Genomic DNA, 10,000 nt, shown 5'->3' with positions numbered 1-10,000 from the left:
AGGTTCGGCATGGCGTCATTTTTCGATTCCCTTGCATTCGCAGGGCAGTAAGTAGTTAAGGAATTCATGCCCGAGGTTTCTTGCGTAATCGCCATGTTGAAAATGAGCCGGACACCCCCCTGTGTTTTTGGCGTTGACGTAGTCACTTCTGCTGCAGACGTTCAACCACTTCCTTCCTACACGTTTCGGGATCTTTAGGGAAAAACGATAGAAGCCGGAGCCTTTTCACTTCCAACATCCTCCCTTCCATGTGTTGCAGCGTCCATGAACTAGCACCTATTATCACCATGGCAATAACGTACTAACCCCCCACCCCAAAAAAAAAATTAAACTCGAGAATTGTCACAACCAGGAAACCTCCCGTCTTCATGCTGCCTCCTGCAAGGTGAAGACGGTACTGGGGAGGGGGCCGGGATGCACGGCGGCTACTTGCGAGGGCACCCTGTGACGTCATATGCGCGGGAGTTGAAAATTCGACTTCTGCGCAGCTCATCTATCTTCTCGCTGCACATCCTCAGCACACTGCCGTTAAAGGGTGATTCACATCGCGTCACGTCCAAGCACTTGAGAATTTCTCACATGTAATCAAATGGACTTGTAAGTCATGTGACGTGATGGCGTGAACAAGTCGATTTGACGTGACGTTTTGTGTCGGTGACGTGATGTTATGATGTGAATCAACTCGACGCCTTCGTGGTGCTGCGTGAGCAACACAGTTTTATTATGTACTGTTAAACCGCGTTGTTGTGAGATATGAATTTTATCTTTCGTTTTGGCTTATGAACATCGGTATGTGAATACTCTCTCATAGGCCTACAAACATCGGTATGTGAATATACTGCCATAGGCTTATGAACATCGATATGTGAACATTCTCTCATAGGCCTATGATCATCGATATGTGAATAAACTTTTAAGGCTTATGAACGTCGATATGTGCATATGCTGTCATAGGCCTATGAACATCGATATGTGAATATACTGTCATAGGCCTATGAACATCGACGTGTGAATATACTGTCATAGGCTTATGAACATCGATACATGAATATACTGTCATAGGCCTATGAACACCGACGTTTGAATATACTGTCATAGGCCTATGAACATCGATACATGAATATACTGTCATAGGCTTATGAACATCGATATGTGAATATACTGTTATAGGCCTATGAACATCGATACACGAATATACTGTTAAGGCCTATGAACATCGATATGCGATTGTTCTGTCATAGCCCTATGATCATCGGTACGTGAATATACTGTCACAGGCTTACATCGATATGTGAATATACTGTCTTAGGCCTATGAGCATCGACGTGTGAACATACAGTCATAGGCCTATGAACATCGATACATGAATATACTGTCATAGGCCTATGAACATCGATATGTGAATATACTGTTAAGGCTTATGAACATCGATATGTAGAATACACTGTCATAGCCCGATGAGCATATATATGTGAGTATACTGTCATAGGCCTATGAACATTGATATGTGAATATACTGTCATAGGCCTATGTAGGCTTATGAAACACGCCACAATCCATAGAAAATATGGTTTCCGGAGCTCCATATTCTCTGAAATGACATAGGAACAGTATTGAAAGCTGGTGGAAACCCGGAAGATTAGCGAAGTACTGTTGATTGTCTACCATTTACCAACTTATCTTCAGTACAACAAGACGATTCTACAAAGAAGGTAAGTGACTTTGATATGGTATTAAAAAGATAAATTTTTTGTGTACTAATATGTAAAGGAGATTTTGATTCGGATAAAAAAAAAGGTAGAATTATGTGATAATTTTTGTAACTTTTCTAGAACAAACCTCAATATGCGTCTATACTCGTAATAAATACATACCAAAAATACTATTGGCTAAAGCCTGCAAACTCCGTATTTTAGTTGGGGATTCCCGTATACGGCAGAGAGAGAGAGAGAGAGAGAGAGAGAGAGAGAGAGAGAGAGAGAGAGAGAGAGAGAGAGAGAGAGAGAATTAAGACAATAGCAAGAGGATTGTACTGAAATTCCAAATGGAATTTGTATTTGTTTAAATAGCATGGTCACTGGAAGACAGTTAGCTTAGTTTCAAGTATTTAACTGCCCCTTGGTTGATTAACAGCTCACTGCCTTCCGGCGACCGTTTTTAACCTAACCAGCCACTAATGCTTTGCTTTCTTCCTGAGGTTGACGGAAACTTAAGCCAGTCACGAAGGAGCATTCCATCGCAAAAGTGGGTCTAGTAACTCAGTTATGAGCTCCTGTTCTTGATATAAGAATGGCACATTGCACAGCTACCCATTTAACGTGACGAAGAACACTTTCTACATGTCCTTTGAAGTGACGAAGAGTATTATCGCCATGTAAACTAGGTTTAACCCCAACCAGGAAGAAGCTTTCCTTCATCGCAGTCTACACCTCTACACGTACTTCACCTTCTTCCCAGAATGATATCGGTGGGTCTGTAAAACTCAGGGGAGTTTTTATGTCAATCCGAAATCATTTAGAGGATAATGCCATCCCATATAAAATTGCCTTCCAATTATCAGCGCTTACTTTCTTTATTAAGTTTTATTTTTTCATACCTTTCAAATTTGTAACGAGTTTTCGTACCCTTTCAGGGATATCATAAATTGTACTACGTGGACTCCAGTTTGGACTGTGGATATATATTTATTTTACTTAAGTTTTCCAAGGTATGCAACATGCCAAGTGTTAAACGTGTTTCACATAATAACTGGATTTAAATATATATTTATACGATCGTTGTGTGTATATAATTAGGCATTTGGTAACATTTTAAGGTATTTGGAAGAGGCTGAATTACTGGTTCCCCTTACTTCACGATGGTCAAACTTGTGTATTAGCTGCCGCTTCAGCACCTGGATGAATTAGGATACTCAGCAAATACAATAAATTACTTCATTTTTTTACATTTTAATTATCCTTACAGAAATCCCAGGTTTGTAAATTAAAATTCAGCGCATGGCGACCGTGACAGGATAAAGCATTATAGGTTAGGTACGTGATACAAGACGTGAATTGGTGGTGTGTTGAGGTTTCTACCTGGGGGCTTTAATTTGCTTAATTCTTTAATTCATTTTTACTGTTTAAGAAGAGTTCAGTGTACTATTTTTACGAATTCGTAAGTGAGTTTATTGTTTACTTGGCAATTGATTTAAAGTTCTTTGTGGACTATTTATGCGGTTCATAGTTTGTTTATCCCTTTGCGAATAATTTTAGTGCGTATTTGAGTGCTCCCATTTTCGCGTTACTTTGAGGTTTTTGCTATAATAACGTTATTTGTATTAAGTGGTGTTACTATTTTGTTTAGAAAATTTTCGTTGTGTATTGTATTGATTATACTTTTTATATATTGGTGCTTGTTTGTTTATTTGTAGTCATAATGGCTGAATTATGAAAAGCACTGGTCAGCGTAAGATTGTTAGAAAAAGGTTACAGATTGTGCCAACCGTTCCTCGCAGTACCCTTCATTAGATAATACTGCTAAAGTATCTGAGCGAGGTATTCTCCTGGATTATAGGAAGCGATTAAGTGACTTGGATTCTAAAATACAGACTCAAAAATTTTCAGGGGAATTTAGAGAAGAGGAAGTTTGGAAGTTGAGCTTTCAGCGTGTCAGTCTTACCATGATAAAATTTCAGGGATTTTGCCTTTGTTGATGTAGTGTAAATGCTGAAGCCATCCACTTTCATTAACTACTGATACTAGGAGTCTTTTTGAGGCAACCCACTGCCCTCTGCCAAAATTCCAAAGTAAGGAAGGTGAGGATTTTTTGAGATTCATTAGAGAATTTGAAACCACGACCCAGAGTTTTAATTATCCAGACAGGGACTTGCTCTTACTTTTTGAAGCAAACAAGTAGAAGGTAGGCTAAATGTTTACTTGGTTCATTGGAGGCCGACAAACAAAGTTATAACGATGCCAAAGACTTACTGACTCAGGCATTTGCCTCAACTGAATTACGAAAGTCTGCTGTAATTAAAGAAATTGACTTGTCTAAATCTCAAAAGAAGGAGAGGACCCTTTTGTCTTCTTTTATCAGAACTTAGAAATATAGTCGAAAATTTCAAATATTTGCATATTGATGTTGATGAGGTTGTTAGATATTTTGTTTGGTCTGCAATGAATGATAGATTTAAGTCTCACCTGGTTCATATCACTAATGTGACTCATCCATCACTTAAGCAAATCGTAGATAATTTCTTTACAGCATGTGAAAGGTATGAACAGGGTCAGACGAAAGGTAAATTGTCTGTCAGGGATAAAGTTGTAGCTCATTCAAAGCCATTACAGGAAAAGACTAGTACCATGGCTCTTAAAACTAAGACTGTTCCCGCCAAAGCTTGTAATTTTTTTTCTAAGGCCGGTATTTCTGACAGTGATCATTTAAATTACAAGTGTACTAAGTATGCCACCCTTTCTGCTAAAAATTTATTTATTAAATTTGCATAAAGGTTGTGTAAAATGTGGTAATTTTAATCATTTCACTGAAGCATGTAAGTTCAGATTTCAAGACCCTGTTCACATTGTTCGCAGTATCACATGGAGTATCTTTTGTTGGAAACTTAGTCCTGACAGTTGTAATAGTAAAAGAGTCTTCCAAGGAAGCAAGCAGGGATAGCAGTATTGCCAAATGTTACCACAGGTACAGTTCTCCCTACTTTCACATTTTGTATAAATGGTCAAAATAGGCTTTACAGGGGTCTTAAGGATTCAGGGTCACAAAATACTTTTATATCTAGCAAGTTAGCTTCCTCTTATAATTTGAAGTCTTTGACTACCAATGTAAAACTTACTGTGAAAGGGTTTAATGGTCAAAAGGAATATTCTACTAGTCTTGTTGAAGTTCCTATAAAGCTGGGGAATGAAATCTTTGCTATTTCTGCTCTAGTTGTACCCTCTATAAACCTGGGCAATTAAGTTTAGTTTGTCTTGGTCAGGTAGTTAGTATAATGCAGAGTAAAAATTTTATTTGCTGACAAGCTTTATCAGCCAATTCTCAGGGCATTGATGACGTTCAGCTTTGTTAGGAGTAGATTTTTCACATTGTCTTTTGGGAAGAGATATAGTGATAGGGAGTCCTAATTCGTCTGTGTATATTGAGACTACTTTAGAATAATGCTTATGGGGGAATCTTGATAGGTTCCTAATTAATCTTACTTCACTTAATGGTAATGATAGTTTAGCCTCAGAAACCACTAAGGGGCGAAAATTCTAATGCTGAAAAAGGTACATATTATAATATCCCTTGCCATTCTTATTTTCTAGCTACTAGTGTATCTATGAATGATGAATTTAACGAGCTCAATGACATGACAAATTGTTCTTTCACTGTACTTTCAGATAAAGGAACTATTATTGATAGGAAACTGGAAGAAGCAACTGATCAAATCCTGAATATGGAGAGCCAATTTTATTTTGAACTATGATCAGAAAGTTTACAGTGATGAATCTAATCAGCTCACACTTTCTCTCGTGGACTACACTTTGAGAAATTTGCACACGAGGAGTGATGGACGTATAGTTGTTCCCTTGTTATGGAATGGGAAGGTATCACCTTCTTTCGAGAAATGAGTCGCTTTTCAGGCTATTCTTCAATCAAATTTGAAAAAAATTACTTCGTAAGAAAGGTTCCTTGCACTTGGTGGATAACTGCATAAAGGAGCAATTAAATACGGGAATTATTGAACCAATTTTTGACTTGGAAGTATTTAAGGCTGAATTCTAACTACTCATTCTTTACCTCATATGCCAGTTTTTAAGCCAGAAAGGGAAACTACGAAGTGTCGCATAGTATTTCTTTCTAATTTGCAGGAATCCTTAAGAAACTGTCACTGTCACATAATCAATGTATGTATGTTGGGCCTAACCTAAATCAAAAGCTTTCATCTGCATTTCTTAATATTAGGTTTGATGAAAAATTTTAATTTTGATTTGAAAAAGTCAATATGTTGGCTTTAAGTGAAATTGACTGTCTAGACTATTGTTTCTTTTGGTTTCGAATGTCAGCGCAGGTGATTACACCCCGTTGCTTATAAAAATGTCAGGCTTTCATTTGGACTTCGGTGTAGCCCATTTCTTTTGATGGCTTCATTGTATTATATGTTAATTTTAACTTCCAGTAATGATTCAAGAATTGATGAACTGAAGAAACTTATTTATGCCTTAATATATGGATAATGGTGCTATTGCCATGAGCAGCTCTGATGACCTGAGGTGGGCCTACAAGCAGTTAGATGACATATTCAGACCCTTTAAATTTGAAACTCAGCAGCTGGTAACCAATGATATTGATCTGCAGTCTGACATAGATCAGTCAGTTCTTACTCCCTGAAGTCAATAAATTGTTTGGGCTTGAATGAATAGACTTTCGGATGATATTTTCACTAGCCAATTAACCATGACCCAGGAGCTAACACTAAAAGATTAATTCTTAGGTCCATTGCCTCCCAGTTTGATATATTTGGTTTCAACTTGCCTTTATTTAACTGATGTAGGCTTTATATGCATAATTTGCAGTGTCAAAAGGGTTTGAATTGGGATCAGACTTTAACAGTCAACAGCTCAAAGACTGAGGAATATCTGTAGGCAGTGTAATTCATCGCCCCCTCTTAAAGTAACTCGTTTTGTGGGTCGAAGGGATGGTGAGTATCATATAATTGTTTTTACTGATGCCAGTTGTGACATATATGGGTGTGTCATTTATCTTTTTTACTGAATGTTGAGTCTGGCAAACTTACCTTTGTGAATGCTAAAAATCGGTTGGTTAATACCCAATTGAAAGGTAAACCATACCATCTTTAGAGATCCACGCCATTAATCTAGGAGTTGAACAATCTATTGATCTTTATTTGATCTTGCTGGTCCCAGTTGCATAAAACCTATAAAGGTGACAAAGATTTTTCTATTTTCAGATTCTTCTTGTACCCTGCAATGGTTAATAAGTTCTTCTTCAACTTAAGAAAATGAACCAATGTTCTACTGCTTTGTAATGAACAGAATTTACAGCATACAAAAAAACTTTTGTGAAACATATCCTGTTCAATTTGGCTTTATTAATGGCAAGGAGAATCTGCGGATATGGTAACCAGGTGCACGTCATATAAATTGTTGATGAAATCTTGCTTTCTTCAGGCCCGGACCTGACTAATATTCGGACACCTGACTTGCAGTTCACTATTCCTAAAGAGGATTATCTTTCAGGAAATTACATGAATATCTCTAATGTTCCTTTAGTTAAGAGAATGCTTGGTGAATATTTTGATTTTTCAGACTTCCGAAGACTTGTTTTGCTGTACTGTCGGTGTATAATATGCATACACAAATGGAAAGCTAAAGGAGAAGGCAGTTGATGTACAAGAAAAAGAATTTTTTCTCTTTAGCTCTTGTCCGTTTGATTTTGAATGATCAACAAAATCACTTTGCTGATGTTTTGTGAACATTTTCCAAAGGTTTCTGCAGTAAAGGATATACCAGGTATAGTTTCTCAGTTGAATGTGTTTGTTGATAACAATGGCATTTTGAGAGTGAAGACAATTAAGAATGAGAAAAAATTTCTATTCTATTATTCAGAGACAGCCATTTAACTAAGTTAATTATACTTGATATTCATCATAAATTAGCCTATTCTGGGTGCTATGCTGTTCTTGCTGAACTCAGAAGACACTATTTTATTCCTAGAAATTTTTCATTGGTAAAAAAGGTTCTGAGGCAATGTGTTCACTGCAAGAGATTTAATGCACGACACTGTCGATTTAAATCAAAATTGTTACAGGGAATTCAGGGAAGACCCACCAGCTAAAATTTTCAGCAATATTTTCGTTGATTATATAGGTCCTTTTACAGTTAAACTGGAGAAAGAAAATGTTAAGGTATGGCTATTATGTTTTACTTGCACTTGGTCTCGTGCAGTTAATTTGAAATTTTAGAACACTTGGTGTGCCAGATTTTCTTAGGCATTTTCTCTTCATTGCTTCGAGTTTGGCATTAATAGTTATGCATTAGTGACTAGGGTCACAAATATTGCAGAGCTAATGTTATAACTTCATTTTTGAAACATCCCCACACTCAATTGTATTTTGAGGAGTTAAAGTGTTAAACCTTTGACTTTTCAACAGTATTTTAAAGGGTGTATCAGTTAGGATCCATTGTCGAGGTTTGTGTCAAGTTAACAAAGAGGTTTTATATGGGTCCATCAAGAACAATATTCTTTCTTTCTTTGATTTTGAGTTTACTGTATGTCAAGTTGTCCCTTGTAAACAGACAGCCAATATCTTTTAAAGGCTCTTAGGATAGTGCAAAGACCTTCCTGAACCAATAACACCGAAATGTTAATAAGAGGGTATGAGCTTTCTTCCCTCAATGTCATTCCAGATTTACAACCTTTACCGAGGATGAAGAATTTACGTTTCCTTGTGTAACTACTAATAAATTTGAACAGTTGTCTAGGATTAGGAGTAAACTTATAGATATTTACCATCATGAGTTTTTGCAGACTTTTAAGCCAGGCGGTTGATAGAAAGTGGCAGATATCGCCCTGTGACTCATCATCCCTCTAAAAATAGGTGACATTGTTTTTTGATTAGGAAGATAATACGAAGATTAACAATTTTCCTCTAGGTCGAATAAAGGAAACTTTTACAAATGATATTGGGGAAACTACATGCAATAGTTTCAAAGGCCACCAGACAAATTTGTAAACTCCATGTTAATAATCTAATATTTTATCTTTCCTTAGACGATGATGAGGACTTAAGTCCAATGACTGCACAACATTGACAAATTATCACACCAGCTTCTGAGGCCTAAAGAAAAGCTGCTGCGGAAAGCCGGAGAAAAACATTCGAAATGTTGAATTTATAAACTGATAAATTTAAATTTGTATGTATTGTATATAATGTGTTGGCAAAATCCAAAAGATTATTTTGATTCGTTCCCCACAGTGTACTGAAATTCCAAATGGAATTTGTATTTGTTTAAGTAGCATGGTCACTGGAAGACAGTTAGTTTAGTTTCAAGTATTTAACTGCCCCTTGGTTGATTAACAGCTCACTGCCCTGGCGACCGTTTTTAACCTAACCAGGCATTAATGCTTTGCTTTCTTCCTGAGGTTGACGGAAACTTAAGCCAGTCACGAAGGAGCATTCCATCGCAAAGGGTCTAGTAACTCAGTTACTCGAGCTCCTGTTCTTGATATAAGAATACACATTGCACAGCTACCCATTTAACGACGAAGAACACTTTCTACATGTCCTTTGAAGTGACGAAGAGTATTATCGCCCATGTAAACTAGGTTTAACCCCAACCAGGAAGAAGCTTTCCTTCATCGCAGTCTACCTCTACGTACTTCACCTTCTTCCCAGAATGATATCAGGGTCTGTAAAACTCAGGGTTTGTTTTTATGTCAATCCGAAATCATTTAGAGGATAATGCCATCCCATATAAAATTGCCTTCAATTATCAGCGCTTACTTTCTTTATTAAGTTTTATTTTTTCATACCTTTCAAATTTGTAACGAGTTTTCATACCCTTTCAGGGATATCATAAATTGTACTACGGACTCCAGTTTGGACTGTGGATATATATTTATTTTACTTAAGTTTTCAAGGTATGCAACATGCCAATGTTAAACGTGCTTCACATAATAACTGGATTTAAATATATATTTTATACGATCGTTGTGTAGTATATAATTAGGCATTTGGTAACATTTTTAAGGTATTTGGAAGAGGCTGAATTACTGCGGTTCCCCTTACTTCACGATGGTTAAACTTGTGTATTAGCTGCCTAGCACCTGGATGAATTAGGACATTCAGCAAATACAATAAATTACTTAATTTACATTTTAATTATCCTTACAGAAATCCCAGGTTGTGTAAATTAAAATTCAGCGCAAGGATTGAGTCATTTCTTCCCCATTGTCCCGAGGTGCTATTTTCCTCAAAAGCAATTTCTTCACTTTCTCC

General features: G+C 36.8%; 2 long non-coding RNA genes across 2 annotated transcripts in view; one reads left to right on the top strand and one right to left on the bottom strand.

The window, feature by feature from the left end:
* The window catches only part of LOC136851417 (uncharacterized), a 196,910-nt gene extending 196,511 nt beyond the window's left edge, over window positions 1-399 (bottom strand). Inside the window, exon 1 of the long non-coding RNA XR_010856873.1 lies at window positions 1-399. This exon is cut by the window's left edge and continues 41 nt beyond it. This is a non-coding gene — a long non-coding RNA (uncharacterized lncRNA).
* An 8-nt stretch (window positions 400-407) lies between these two features.
* Window positions 408-10,000, top strand: part of LOC136851416 (uncharacterized) — a 424,951-nt gene continuing 415,358 nt past the window's right edge. The window contains exon 1 of the long non-coding RNA XR_010856871.1: window positions 408-1,712. This is a non-coding gene — a long non-coding RNA (uncharacterized lncRNA). The remainder of the gene's footprint in view (window positions 1,713-10,000) is intronic.

The sequence above is a fragment of the Macrobrachium rosenbergii genome, chromosome 23 (assembly GCF_040412425.1).
Source record: "Macrobrachium rosenbergii isolate ZJJX-2024 chromosome 23, ASM4041242v1, whole genome shotgun sequence".
In the NCBI taxonomy this organism is placed as follows: Eukaryota; Metazoa; Arthropoda; class Malacostraca; order Decapoda; family Palaemonidae; genus Macrobrachium; species Macrobrachium rosenbergii.
Note: the sequence above shows the minus strand (reverse complement) of the source record. Positions and strands in the feature narration are given on the sequence as shown.